We start from the raw sequence: 16,550 nt of genomic DNA on the forward strand, positions 1-16,550 counted from the left end.
CTAGAATCAAAAGAACGTAACAAACTTGAACTGCACGATCCGTTTGCAAACCTTACGACATATGAATTTGAATCGGAAACAAGGATTGATGGTGAGTCATTAACCAAAATGAATAAGGCTCTAGCTGCTGCAACCACTGAACAAATTGTCTAAAAGAGAAGTTAGCTGAACAGTTGAGTAGTGAAGTTGTGTCATTGTTCATGAACAAATTTTACAAGTTTTGAGGAAGAATCAGGAAAATTTCCAAAGCCCATGCAGATGCAATCAGTACAAGAAAGAGTCCACTAGTGAGGACAAAGAGTGTTTCAATTGTGGCAAAATTAGACATTCATATCCAACTGCCCTAATCCAAAGAAGGATGAAAAAAAATCTAACAGACAAAGTGTAGCGCCCTTACTCGAGCCACTACTAAACAGACTAAAAACATGCAACATTAAACTTAATACCAACAGTTAAACAGCAGAAACCAAATACTTAATCATCTTACAACCCAAATGAAAACAAAACAATAACGACGGTCTTAAACATTAATACAACCATAACAAATACATGATTCTGAACGAGAAAACTATAAACCACAGAAAACCTCCACTGGATCACCACCGAAAACCCAACTGCTCTAGCCACTGCCCTGGTCGTTCGAACCGTCCAACCTAAGACCTGCCCCGTGGAATAGGGGTGCCCAAGATGAAAACAAGGACGTGAGCGACAATCGCCCAATACGAGAATGTACGAGTATACAAACTGATATGATGCATGCAAAATGCAATATGCTCGGATATCAAGGATCAAGTCAAGAATCTCATGCTCAGTCTAGAGGCGCCTGAGTGTGTAGTCTCTGATCTGCCCTAGGCATGTTTTGGCTCCCACACTCATCATCAAGACGTGGACTTGCAATGTCCAGGTCATCAGAGCCCGCGGGTCCCGTCGGACACTGTAGCTCTCGATGCCCCATCATCCACAATACAGAATAGGGCTGAGCGGCCCCAACAAATGAGGTATATCTCAAAAGATATCAGGCTCAACATGATATGTCATGCATAATATGCCAAAGCAGTAAAACATGTATCATGCAACAGATAAATATGCAGCATATAAGTGTGTATACTATGCTTGGATATCTCAGTCAGTACATCACGTACCTCACTAAAACAATCTGACAAAAAACTCTGAACCTAGACAATACCAACATAAAGAAATCATTAACAAACCAGATCAAACATGCTACAAAGATCTCTCTAATGATCCTTAAATCACTATCTAAGATTTAGGATTATACCTGCGTCCGTCGTTAGCCCGCTAATGATGTCTCGATCTCAGTTCACCGACCCCTTCTCGAGTCGATACTAGCTCCGAAACTTCCCGACACCAAAGTGCCCTAGAAACTAGCTAGAAAATCTAAGGTACAACTAGAACTCTCTCTGAAGAATGCGCTGAAGGAAACAAAAGAATCGGCTTCCATTTATAGGCTGCATCCGCACTATTCCAGAAAATCCGAACCAATCTTATCTGCCACGTGTCAGAATCTCATTGGTCTAGTTGGATTTCTCGAGATAATGTAATCCGAAGTAGGTCGGGTTATCCATTTAAAATTCGGTGGATACCAACAGCTTAATCCCGAATTATCAATTCCGTAATAATACTTAATTAACAACTCATTAATTATGTCTTAATTAATAATTCATTCAAAATAAGAATTCGGGTCATTACACAAAGAGGACCGATATCATGACAAGAAGAAAAAGTCCAAGGATGACAGGAGGTACTGGTGGCTGAGGACAATAAGGCCAGATGGGCTGATTCCGAGGTCGACTTATTTGAGTCTGGATGTTCCACCAGTGAAAGTGATAAAGATGTAGTACAGTGTCTCATGGCCGATGCTGAGCTAGAATCTACCTATGATGAGGTACTATACTTTAACTCAACTGATTTTACACGAGCAATTCTCATCACTACACTAAATGACATGGTAATAGAGTACAAAAGACTTTCTCAATCATTCGTGGAAGTGAAAGCAAAGCAAGCAAACCTAACTGACAATGATATTGAGCCTAACAAGGAATGGTTGAGTGAAGGCAAAAGTTGCAAAGCTTGAAACTGATAATGAATTAGTATTGAATGAGTATCAACAACTCATTTATGAGAATAAGAAATTAGTTGAACTGTTTAGCATTTTTGGAACAAGTAGTAAGTAAGTCTGGAAAAAATGCAGCAGCTAAAAGGCACTCGGGTGACAAAACCGGTATTGGCCTCAATGATGTTGCTAGCAACCTTAATGACACTAGTACTCAATCGAAACTAAACATGTGCCAAGGGAAATATATTCACTTTGTGAAGTTCAGTACGATATATGAACATCTTAAGCTTACTAATCAAGTTGAGAAGCATGTCGAACTGATGAACCAAGACACAAAGTTTGGTATTGGGTGTACACCAAAGAGTTCCTTTGTTAAGCCCAAGTGTTCCGATGACGGATTCAGTCAGGAAAGACATAAATCCATGAAGGCTAAGCCCCATCGATACTATAATTTCAAGCCCGTTCAGAAGAGATACATGCAGACCAATGATAACAAAATGGCTAAACAACATTTTTGCCCCAACACATAGAGCATTGTGTACACATGATTTTGCACAACCCTTGTTGAACAAACATAGTGGTTAGCCAGTTAGGCTGATTCAAGTGTGAGTTAATAAGGGACTAATCCAGTTTGAACTCAAATAAGATTGTGTACTAGTTGATTTACTTTGTGAATGCAGAACAATAAACGAGAAGGGCTGAAAAATTCAGTTTAGTACTTGGATGGTGGATGTTCGAGGCACATGACACGTCGAGCCCAAATGTGATCTAACGTAATCAACTGTAAAGGACCCAAAATAACTTTTGGTGACAACGCTAAGGGTGAGACCGTAGGTAAAGGTAAGATTACTCAAGGGAATGTGGTAATTAAGATGTATTGCTTATTGAAAATTTGTATTACAATTTGATTAGTATCAGTCAACTATGTGATAATGGTTATTTAATTTAATTTCATAAGAATAATTGTTTAATTAAGGATGATGATAATCGAATCTTGTTAACTATAATTAGAAATGACAATACTAATAAAATTGATTGGAATAGAGATTATCTAGCTTTCACCAACCTGTTTTACTACTATTAATAATAAAAAACAATGGCTATGACATAAAAGATTGAATCATCCCAATTTTAGATCAATCAATAATCTGCATAAATTGAACCTAGATGATGGTTTTCTTAGTACTTAATTTGTTAAAAGTCATGTTTATTCAACTTGTCAGTTAGGTAAGAAGATTCGATCTAGCTTTAAAAGTAAAGGTAACAAACTGAAAAATAGATGCTTAAAACTGTTGCATACGGATTTGTTCGGTCCTATACATGTAATAAATTTTGGAAGAATGAGATATATATTTGTAATTGTTGATGATTTTTTTTTATTTACTTGTGTTATATTTCTTAGTGATAAAGATCATACTAGTACACAACTGATTAAATTTCTTAAGCATATTAAAAATAAGAATAACCCCCACTAATCAGGATCAAAAGTTATTGAGGTATTGAGTTCACTAACAAAACTTTGGGTGAGTATTTCTCATAACAATGATTCAATATGAGTACTCAGCAATAAGAAGTCATCGACATAATGGAGTTGTTGAACAAAGAAACATTACTTTAAAAGAATCTGCTAGGACAATGCTAGAAGATTATGATGTTTCCCAAAGATTTTGAACAGAAGCAATCAATATCGTATATTACACTCAGAACCAATCCATGATCAACAAAAGGGATAGTAAAACCCCAAATGAGATATGGAATGGGAGTAACCCGAATTTATCTTGTTTTCTTGTTTTTGATGCAAATATTATATTCATAATAATAGTAAAAATCATCGGTCTCCATTTGATATAAAATCAGATTTTGACATAGTTCTTGGTTATTCAGCAATCAGTAAGTCTTTCCATGTATTTAATAAGAAAACTTTACATGTTGAAGAAACTGTTCATGTTGTTTTTTATTAAATGAATTGATTTATGATTGAACTAATCTTGTTGATTTGAGCAATCAGATTAAAGTGATGATTTAGCATATGACAACGAAAATGAAATCAATGTTAACAAAAGGATTCACTAGTAACCTAAACTGAGATCTCAGATTAGTCAGTCATTCAAAGAAACGAAGGACTAGAACCAGATTGATAATATCCAAGATATCGCTGAGAACCAAGCTGATGAGAACTAGACTTAGATAACCTAACTGATCCTATTCCAAACAATGTTAACAATTGGACAAAGTTACAAATGGAGTAAGACACATCCACCCTCACTGGTGATCTGTAACCCTTCAACACTTCCTAGAACTAGACAATATATGATTGATGAATTCTTGCATGCGACTTTTATTTTGCAATTAGAACTTAAAAAGATAGACGAAGCTTTTTAGATAACAGTTGGATAGATGCTATGTAGGAAAACCTAAATCGGTTTGATATAATAATGTATGGTATTTAGTTCCTAGACCTTCTCGCCAGTCAGTCATACGAACTCAATGGGTTTATAGAAACAAACTAAATGAAGATGTTGATTAGGGATAAAGCATACCAATAAACCATGATATTTTCCAACTTTATATTAACCCATGTTTTTTCTTTCGATCTTCCAATGTGGAACTCTAGTTGCATTTCTAATAATCATTCACTCGAACGAAGTTCCACTATTATTCTCATGATCGGGACCTCCCTTCAAGTCTATCAGTCCTCCAATCGAGGTCACTCCTCTTCACTACGTTGGAGAGCATGCACTTACATGAAATACCAGGAGTATCACCCATCTCGAGGCTCCATAACAGATTTATTGGGATCCCTCGTCTTGAGAGCTCATCACGGATTTATTGAGAGTCATCATCTATTTCGTTTAAGTATACGAGGATTTCACTCACATGGCTTTCATGGATTTGTTTCTGGATTTTACCCAAAAATCTCATTCATTTAAGTTTCTTAGGATTCTTCCACTCACATGGCTCCCGTGAATTTATTTTTGGACTTTACCCAAAAGACATCATACTAATGAAGATATATTCTAATTTATATTGACTCATGATCATTCTATTGGTTTTTCAATGTAAGACTTTGATTACATTCCCAACATTATCCAAATCTTATCCCAAAATTCAAAAGTTTATAATGCACAACGAGAATATGTGATTTCAATAGTCTAGTAGCACATGATTATACATTTTTTAATCAATTGTCAACAAAAGAAAGGATTTTGTACGTGGGCAAAATATGATTGGAACTCAATATTTTTTTTTTAAAAAAAAAAAAAAACAGTTGCTTGTACATATGAAACTGATATAGGGCGTTTAGTGGGATTGTGGGTCGGCGGCACTTTCACAATGGCAACTCAATATTAACATATGTGGCGATTGCATATCGAGCCAAACAGACTTCCCACTCCATATATATAATAATAATTCACCAAATAATATCTAAGTTGCTTCAATTTGACATCATTGTTAATTTTGTTTTTCCCTCGTATAATTAGGATAATGAAGCCAAGTGCCACTCCACGACATTTGACTTTTTGGCAACATCCTCGTACCAACCATAAATAGGGCTGCATTTTCACATGAATGTCACCACCTCAAAAATCTCAACAAAATCGTCTAAAAAACTTCTTGTTTTTCTCGTAAGTTGTTACAATATTGAAAACTATGGAAAAAGTGAATCCGTCCGTCCTTGTTTTGCTAGTTACTATCTTAGCAATTGCGACGGTTTGCGGAGGCCGAGTTGCCAGGACAGACCTGGGATTGGACATAGGGGGTGACATGGGTGCGGGCATGGGCATTGGCATTGGCATTGGCATAGGTGGTGGTGGCTCCGGATCAGGTTCAGGCTCAGAGGCTGGTTCAAGTTCGAGCTCCAGATCAGTTGCAAATTCTGGGGCAGGTGCGGGGTCGGGTGCTAGCTCGAGTTCAAATTCAAGATCGAGTTCTAGCTCTAGCTCAAGTGCAGGTTCGGGTGGTGATGCAGGCTCAGAATCAGGCTCATCCACTGGATCATACGCAGCATCAAGAAGTGGATCGGGTTCAACTGGTTCAAGCTCTGAAGCGGGATCTTCAGCAGGATCTCGTGCTAGATCAGCCACCAACCACGGGTGAAATCATTGTTTTATCGAGGGCTGCATGTAAGGCATATGTATAAGATAACTAAATGAGAGTGAAAATAAATAACTTATGTTATATATATATATATATATATATATATATATATATATATTTGTTATGGATATGTGTTAAACTTTTCTTTTATGAGTGAGCTCCCATCGGGCCTCTTATATGCCTTGTATGTTTGCTCGATACTTGGGATTGATAGGGAAATAAATATATATTACAAAATTTATGTGCAATTTCATCGTTTCCAAATACTAACTTTCTCTTTGAAATATGTGTGTGTGTGTGTGTGTTGCAGTTTGCATGAAAACCCGATCAATTCAGATTGTAAAAGAACTGTAAATATTAGACGATGCATGCATGCATGAATGTACGAATGGCTATAAAAATGGAAGCCCCACTGTTTAATGTGGGTGTGCGTGTTGGTACTTTAATCCCCGTTGAAATTGGATCAAGATCCTCTGCTTTGAGTTCCTTTCATAATTTTTTCAACTTTTTTTTTAAAAAAATTTAATAAAAATTTAATTTTTTTGTTACAAATATGTGAATACGAACGTTTCAACTTTTTTTAATATTATAGTTCTTTTTAAACAAAAACTATTTTCTACTTTTTTATCTTATCAATTTTTCATTTATAAGTTAAAATTTTATTAATCACATATCTATAACAAAAATAAAAGTAACATCTAAATACATGAAATATATATTTTTTTTAGAGATATAAGAAATAATCCAATTTAAAAAATATACAAAAAATAATAATCTTGTTGGTTTTTATATTCTAATTCTTGTGAAAAACTATTTTTCATTTTTTGCAATGTTAATTTTTCTCATTCATTTTTAAAGTTTTAAATACAAAAAATATTTTTTCCTTTCTTAAAAATTTAAGAAATAATCCAATTTTCAAAGAAATTGTAAAAAAAGACCAAGTGTTTGAACAAAAAAATTATACAAGATAATTTTCTTTTTATATCGTGTCAATTTTTTGATATTATTTTTAATTGTTCGATAGGTTCTTTTTTAAATTTTTTGTACATTCTTTTAATTGGATTATTTCTTATATCCCTGAAAATATATATATTTCATGTATTTAGATGTTAATTTTATTTTTGTTGTAGATATATGATTAATAAAATTTTAACTTCTAAATAAAAAATTAACAAGATAAAAAAAGAGAAAACATTTTTTTAAAGAACTATAATATTTAAAAAAAATTGAAACGTTCGTATTCACATATTTGTAACAAAAAAATTGAATTTTTATTAACATTTTTTTAAAAAAAGAGTTGAAAAAAATATTAAAAAAATAATAAGAGAGACGGTATTTTACCCCACAATATTATTTATAACCAAAAAAAAAAATTTGTAACTTTAACTTAGATTATTAATCACATATTTTAATATAAAAAATATAATTTTGATTTTGAAATAATTAAAATATCAATTTAAAAAAATTTAATAGTGCATAGCACCCTTTACTGTGGGTTGTCCACAGCAGAGGATCTTGATCTATTAAAATTGATGCAACATCAGTTGAAAATGTTACGCAAAAAGAAAAAATGGTTCCACTAAAGTCTATTTTCATGTAAATGAAGAAAAATATTTACTAGAAATTTCGAATTATTACATTAATTTATATTATTTTTTATTTTATAATTCTTATCTAAAATTATGTTTTCTCCACAATATATATATTATCGATCAGTATTTCATATTCATCTTTTATCATGCTCAAAGACCCTCGAAGAAAAGAAAGAGAGAGAAAAAAAAATCTATGATCACAGTCTAGCTAAGTGGAATATGCATTATAATTATCGTACTTTAATAATATTTGTTATAAAATTCAAATATAGCAATATAATTAGCTTAAAATTTGTGGGAGACGTATGTGAGGTTTATTAAATAACTGGATAATTGATGTGTTTAATTTATACAATTTTTTTATAACTTAAAATAGAATAACAAATCTATTTTCTTGGACAATAACTTTATTTTGTAAAAAATTGACGTACTTAAACCTGAATAAATAGTAAAAATAATCTTGGGAATCAAATAAAATATGAACTTGCTTTGAAAATGGTGAATAGACGTTGTTTTTAATTTTTGAATAAATAAAATTTTGAATTTTCAGAAATTTTATATATTTATGTTATTAAGATAAAATTTGAAACTAAGTTTGGTAATCACAACCTAAATTGATATTGACTTTAAGATAAATTACTAAATACGATAATCATTGAACTAGAATAAACTGAAAAGACTATCGACGAAAGAAAATAATTTGTGTTGTTCAGCTACGATAACAGAAGATGAGACGAATAAACTCATATAGACAAACCAAGTCGTCCAACTCTACTGATCTGATAAGCATCTACAGTTGTCCACATTTATTATGTGAGCAGAAAAGATCTGCTTTTAGATTAATCTGACAACATTCTCTAAAGACAACATACTATCTCTGAGTTTATTTAAAGAGTTGTCAGCAAAGAGAGTATAAAAGATATGTTGGTTACATCTATTAGCTAGTGTCCAATGAATTTGAATTAACTGATACTATCTTTGGAAACTCAACAATGACATGTGGCATACTTTGCTTAATTGTCGGCTACCCAATACATTTGTGTCTAGCGTACGTATCTATATATTAACGCTGGGGAGCAACACTTGTAAAACAGAGATGCATCAGTAGTAAAAGACTATGGTTACACTGATCTTCATCAACCATTCTCAAATCACATGACATCTCTTACAAGATTTATTTGAGACTATCTCACATGAAACAAACTCCAAGTACAATTGTAGTAAAATAATTGTGATGTGTTATTTGGGTAAAATAGATTTACTAGTTTTTCTGGTGATGATGTGTTTTTTTGTATGTAAATCATTTTTTTGTCAAGATTTGATCATATCAGATTTACTAATTTTTTGGTGATGAAGTGTTTTTGTATGTAAGACATTTGGAATCTGTTCGCCCATCCAATTTTCGTCCTTTCCCTTTTGATTTTTTTTTTAAAAAATTAATGTTATGTGTGTTAGAATAGATGCTCATTGCTCAACAAGCCAACGTATAGTTTGGGCTTTATAGACTTTTATGCAAAATAATTTTTATTTTCATAATATTTTGTGATTTTTATTCAATTATATCATTTAATTTATTTTTATACACACACAAACTGTATAGATAAAGTATATGAATATACAATAGGTTTCATGAGGTCTACCTCGAAACGAAATATCGTGAAATTAATTAAGAAGCGTACTATATATTCTAATCATATTCCTAGTCGATTCAGCCACCTAAAATTGGATAAAGATCGCTTGAGCTTGAAACTAGCATATGTGATTTAAACGCTCTGTTTCATTGGTAAAGACATGAAAATATATGTTCATACAGATGAGTGATTATTGATGATGCAGTGAACAACCCTCCTTCAAATTTTTCAAGTGAGTATCATTTATCAAGTGAAAAAATCTGCGATTATAATTGTACATCATTACTCCTTTAACTTGGGACAACACAAAGGCCCGCGTACTAGCATTGCACTTTAACTTGTTTGTCGACTCCATTAAGGGTCATTAGGTGGCGAGGTTGGTGTTGTTTCGAAATACGTAAGAGTCAATGTATTGTAGTCAGGGATTTATCGTTTACCTATGGGTGAAGGTATCATATGTGATGTGATGAATTATTAGTGCAAATAATCTCTTGCCATAATAAGATATGTGTTTTAGGAAATGTGGTTCTCTAGTTGCACATCTAATGTCATTATTATTACTAAGGATATCACATCGTTATCGAATTCATTTGCAATTCTTGATATATCAATGTTTGCAGATTCGATCGATATATATGAGTTAAGGGGACCGTATTATACGATAAAAATAACTTAAGGTTCTTGTAGGCACTATCAGTGATACCTAGGAGATCATGAGGTGATGCTACTAGACGCTATTAACATGATTCGATAAATGCATTAAGAGTTCTGATATTCTTGATCAAGAGGTGGATGAAAAGAATCAGTGATAGTTAACGTAAGTTTGGATAAGAATAAATGTTATTCTTAATCACAATGAAGTTTTCAACTCACAGTTAGTTGTATCTTTGAACCATTGATGATCACACAAGTATCAGATTCTGTGTTCTAGTCGAGACAGTCATATTCAAGGAGTTGAGTTGGTGATTATATTTTGATTGATATCAAACGGAAAGCTTATAAAGGAGTTTATAATTGGATTCCATTATTGAAGTTGTGGAAATTAACTTAACTGCTAATTTTTTTAGGATAGTGAACTGTTTTTTAGTGAAAAAGTTCACAAAACTGTCAGCTACCAAAATGGATCAACGGAAAACAAAATTTTCAATTTTCATTATATGAACAAGATTTGTACTCTCGATACATCGGCATTGTCTGATCGTCGATTGGAGTTATAATGAGTTTACAATTATTTATTTAATAAATTTATAATCTACTAATTAAATAACAATGTTAGTACTGATGACTTGGTTATTTAATTATATATATATATATATATATATATATATATATATATATATATGCATTATCAATAGTTGAATTTGTATGATATATACTACATGAGAATATTTTAATTAATGAAAATAAAGGAATCCTGATGGGATTAAGAATTAAGTCCTATTTTATAATTGGGTTAGTGTATTTTATTAATATATTATCAAATATAATAACAATAAAACATAAACAAACAAACAAAATAATCACAAAATCATCACCTCCCTCATAAAGTAATTTTCGACAAGTCTTGTAATTGCACAAGAATATTTTTCCACACTTCCACACCGCGGCGCCGCCTTGGCATCACCGCAATGACATCGGATTTGTAAAATTATGGCGATATATTTCGATGCGAAATCGTTTAGATCTCTTGTGCGATCTAAATGAGGAACCTAGTCTCTGACCTGGACTTGATTAGGTGAACAAAAGAGGGAGATCCGTTCGTAAGGATTTACAAGAAGAGCTATATGAAACGTCCTTTACCTCTTATTATAAATAAATAATACTAGAAATATTTTTTCATTATCTTCATAAAGACCGAATCATACCAAAACATAAATCTATATTTGAAAAAAATCGGAATTTGCGATAAAAAAAACTATAAATCGTCAATCGTAAATGCATACGTCAAGCATATGATATTCATCGTCTAAACTTTTAAAAAATGAAACATAAATCTCTCTTTAAAATAATTCTCAAAATCTTAATCAAAATTTTGATTATCATAATATTTCATAATTCTCAACATCATCGTCACCTGCGACCATTCAAACGTAGTGAGTCTAACGACTCAACAAATCCAAACCGTACTTAACGAGTAATACATATTCAAGCACATGCATCCTTAAAAGAATACTTTTAATAAAATAAACTGACATAAAAATTTGTAAACATATAAACATTTTCGTAAATCATTTAAGCACATAATATCATAAAGTATTTCCTCATTATAAATCATTTTAGAAAAGTTTGATCACTAAAAGTGATTATCCTTTATCATTTATCATCTGTTCGATTGATTAATCTATAAACCAAGTACTTGGAGGCAGGACGTCAACAACTCTCGTCACTAGGCCGTGACCAAAATGTAAGTTCACCGCCCTTTTTTAAGACGGATTCTCCACAAATCTTTTGTATCACGGTCAATTCACATCTTCAAAATATTTTTCATTTCTCCTTATTTTCATTTTAGGGAAAATCGCTCAACTAAAGTATTTATCCTAAAAATATCATAAATTCACCATAATCATTTTAAAAATCATTCAACATATATTATGCCCCTCGAGACACTACTAGGACATTCAAAATACCCGAAACGTAAAATGACCATTTTATCCTTGGACCCCTGAACTTCCCGTTTTGACTTTTTTCTATGTTTCCTGACTCGAGCCTACCTCGAATCATCATATAACCTTATTTTTTACTTCTACTAATTATTAAACGTAAACTCGCGTCCTTCGATTTATTCAACTTAATTGCTAAACCGTAATTCCTTTTCGTAACCCGATTTAACTCAAAACTCAATGACTTTTTCTCAAATTTGAGACACGATTTTCTCGACCCTACGCTAGCCCATGAGCCACGATCCAGCCCTCGTGAACCCACGGCCAACCCCTGCCACTATCCTAGCCTTCGCCGAGCACCCATTTCCAAAAAAACCAATCGGAGCTCACTCAACTCCTAGCCACCTACAACGAACCCAAGACCCAACCCAGACCAGACCACCAGCACCTTCCTAGGACCGCCCTGACTAGCCTGAACCAGGCTTGACCTGTGCACAATCCTCAATTTTTCGATCGAGCTGCGCATATCCAACCATCGAGCCGCGCGCGGTCAACCCCAGCCAAGCCATGTCCAGACCACTAGCCACTTTCCCAGGACCATACTGGACCACCTTGACCATCCTGAACCCTCCTACATCAGCCCTAGACCACACCCCTCCAAAATCGAGCCCTAACTTAATTCCTAGTGGGTTGCGACTACTTCCTATCCTTCCAGTCCCCTCGTTGCTTCTGGACACAGCCATGACAGGGCCAGGACCGTGCCTGGTTGAGCCCTCGTGCGGTTGTGGTCCAGCCATCCCATGATCCCAACACCAAACCCTAAAATATGCTAGTTTCGAACCTCTTCCATGCTTGGCACCTCTAGCCTCTGTCTAGCCATCATCTCACGTTTAAACGACTCTTTTTCCAACCCTTAAACGTCCCTAATGGCAGTATGTCCCTTAAAAATCGTAGCACGACTCAACAAGCATAACAGATAAATTTTTTTGAAAAATAAACATCCAAACTTTAAATAATTTGTTCAATATAATTTTCATGCTTCAAGACATAAAACACACATATTATGATTTGAATGGTGCAAAAAGAGATATTTAAAACGTGTTTTTGCCTTTAGAACGTTCGAAATTCCATCGTCGGCACGAGGTAGCGAGGAGGAGCGATCGAGGAATGTCTAAGCTTCAAAATCTTGCTCTGAAATTTTTCAAAAAATCAGTGTGTGGTGCGGCTGCTGCTAGACTCAAGAACCCTAGGTTTATGATTTATTTATTTCAAAATTTAGGTGTTTACAAGTTAGGGTTTTTAGTTTTAAAGTTTAATAATAATTAAGTCCATTAATCTTAGATAAATTATGCCCATTTAGTCATGTATTAAAATTTTATTAAAGGAAGTTTTAAAAATAATAAATTAAGGTCCTTTAAAAGTCTCTCGTTTGACAAAAATCGACTTCTCGAATAAAATAAGACTCGACTCGTAAAATAATTTGAACTCCCACATTTTTAGAAAATTTTCATCCTATTTAAACATATTTTCTAGACTTAAAATAATTATGAAAAAATATTTTCATCTCGATCGTCCATGGTCTCCTTTCCCTTGCCTAGTATATAATATTCGGTCAGAAATCCTTAATTCATGAAATCATGCTAAAATTACACAATTAAATATTTAATCATATTCAAATATATCATTAAAGCATTTAAAATCATTTAAATAAAATAAATCAACAATTTATAATTTTCATGCATGCAATCTACGTCGATTGATTTTCGGGCGACGTGATATCTGCTCAAAGACATGAATAGTTGGAACCACTGTTATAGAGGAAAAGGTAAATCATATTTAAATAGCCTATAAATAGTTTATTTTAGCAATGGGACAAAAAAATAGCCAAATAGAACAAGTTATGAACTATTGCCATGTTTTCACTATACTAGCAACAAGTGACTCGTGCAAAATCTACAAATAAATTCAATAGAATTTCATAAAACTATAGAATAATATAATCGATTGGGATCTTTGGTGGAATTTTTTGTTTTTGAATGATTTTTTTTATGATGTGAAAACTTGAATAAGAAGAAGATAGACGGTTACTGAGTCGAATGATTTGTGAATTGTGGCCAGATAAAAAAAATTAGAAAAAGAAAATTAAGGGCATTATCAGAATAACAAAAACTTGTGTGATACGGTCTCACGGGTCGTATTTTGTGAGACGGATATCTATTTGGGTCATTCATGAAAAAATATTACATTTTATACGACAAATATTATTTTTTATTGTGAATATGGGTAGGATTGACCCGTCTCACCGATAAAGATCCGTGAGACCGTCTCACAAGAGCCCTACCCTATCAGAATATTGGAAAAGAGTTGACCAAAAACAATTTATAATGGATGGGTGTATCACTTAATACATTGTAATAGATCTATATAGGGTTATCAAAATAAATTAAGTCTTCCGAATCAGTTCATTTCATCCTATAAAATAGGTGGATTATGTTGAAAACTTGCTAACCGACCAAACTTGCAGGCCGGTCGAGCTTGATGACAGTTAATTTTAGTTTATATTTATTTTGAAGATAAATAAGGTCATAAAAAAACAATCAAACAAAGATATCATTAACTAAAAAAATCTAGCCAGATTTCTGCAAATTTTATTTGTATTGATGGTATCTATATAATTTCATTTTAGAATCAAATTTTTATAATATTTACTTTCCAATTCAAAATTATTTTAGTTGTTTGAGTTATAAAATATTTATTATTCTACCGAAATGCTTCTATTCTATTGATACTCACTGAAAATTTAGGGTCTGATTCCAGCAGATGATGTTAGTCTTAGCACAAGCTTCGACTTGGCTCTAAGTCTGAAATCACGAAAAAGACCGTTAGAAGGGGGCTAGGAGGGTGTCCCGACGTAGCCTCTACGACGCTAAGTCAGAGAATGAGGATATAAGACGGAGCAGCTAAGGGTGCTGCTGAAAAATAATATAATGAATATGAATGATTTGGACACTCAAACCTGATATTTACAAGAGAATACATAGATCTGTCATGGACCTTCTACCTTGAATAGGGATGAGCCGGGGACCCATGATCTGATGTGGGCTCGATTTGGAAAGGCTCGTCCTTGGGGCATCAACCATGTTTTTTTTTTTTTTGATCATTCACACCCAATATATAGTGGGCTAATCATAAAAAATTTACGGTGATACACGTGTAAATTTATAAGTTGGAATGGGATTATCATAATCTAACGCTTCGAATCTAATCTAATATAACGAATTAAATTAAAAAAAATTGAGAATATCCAAATCAATTTACTCTTTTTCTTTTGTCAAATATCATAAACAATATATTGATATAATATTACACTTAAATAGCGTGGCTTAGACTTCTTCATTTTGTATGAAAAAATTAGTCAAATATTCCGAAAACATCGTGTCAAATGTGGTGTGGAGTGACAAGAATTGTGCCACTAAATCCATAAAATAAAAATAAATAAATCACTAATGTAGAGAAATTAATTGTTTTAAACTAATTACCACCTAAATTCAAAACCATTAATTTTTTTAAAAATGGAATACAGATAGTCAAACGAGGTAATAATTCATTGTTGAAATATGAAACCGATATTACGAAATTTAATTCTTATTTTGTAAAACTGAACCAAAAAAAATCTTTAATTCTTCGCTCGTATTAATTACATAAATAAATTACTCAGTTTTCATGATTGAAAATGGTGCCCTTAATTTATTTTAAAACTTTACTCACAAGCAAAGGCTTTAGTCTCGATTATATAAGTTACTTTTATTATTTCGATTGTTCTAAATATATAGTCTATTTTTTACATTAACTAATATTTTTCTTGCGTTTTATTAATATATTTTTAATAAATTAGTCTTGAAAAATTATAATAATTTTTTTAATGAATTAAGTAAGGATGAAATAGAAAATTTTCTAGTAAATTTTGGTTTTCAAATGATTTTTAGTTTAATTAAATTCCAATACCGACACTAGCATGTATGCCTATGGTGGTTCCATTATTGAGGAATCAATCAACTTTATTAAAAGGAAAGTCCCTTGAAATTTCTACACTTTTATTTATGAATAGGTCTCTTTGATACGGTCTCACGAATCTTTATCTATGAGACATGTCAACCCTATTGATATTCACAATAAAAAGTAATAGTCTTAGCATAAAAAATAATATTTTTTTATGGATGACCCAAATAAAAAATCTGTCTCACAAAATACGACTCGTGAGACCATCTCACGTAAGTTTTTGTCTTTATTTATTGTAAAATATTAAACGAGCTTCGACTAATAAAATTTTAATAATAAATATTATATATTCTGCTATTTTTTAAAATCCATATTTTTATAGAAGTTTGAAGAAAAATATTTTTTAGGAAGAAATAGATGATTAGATTATCGCATTTTTATGCTAACAGAATTTTTTTTTTTTTGAAAAAATTTCATCTTCAAAAATAAGAAAAAAAAATTAATGGAGTTCCTTTTGTGAATATAAAAAACTTTTGTGAAATATTCTCACGGA

This window comes from Primulina eburnea, chromosome 10 (assembly GCF_022965805.1).
Source record: "Primulina eburnea isolate SZY01 chromosome 10, ASM2296580v1, whole genome shotgun sequence".
In the NCBI taxonomy this organism is placed as follows: domain Eukaryota; kingdom Viridiplantae; phylum Streptophyta; class Magnoliopsida; order Lamiales; family Gesneriaceae; genus Primulina; species Primulina eburnea.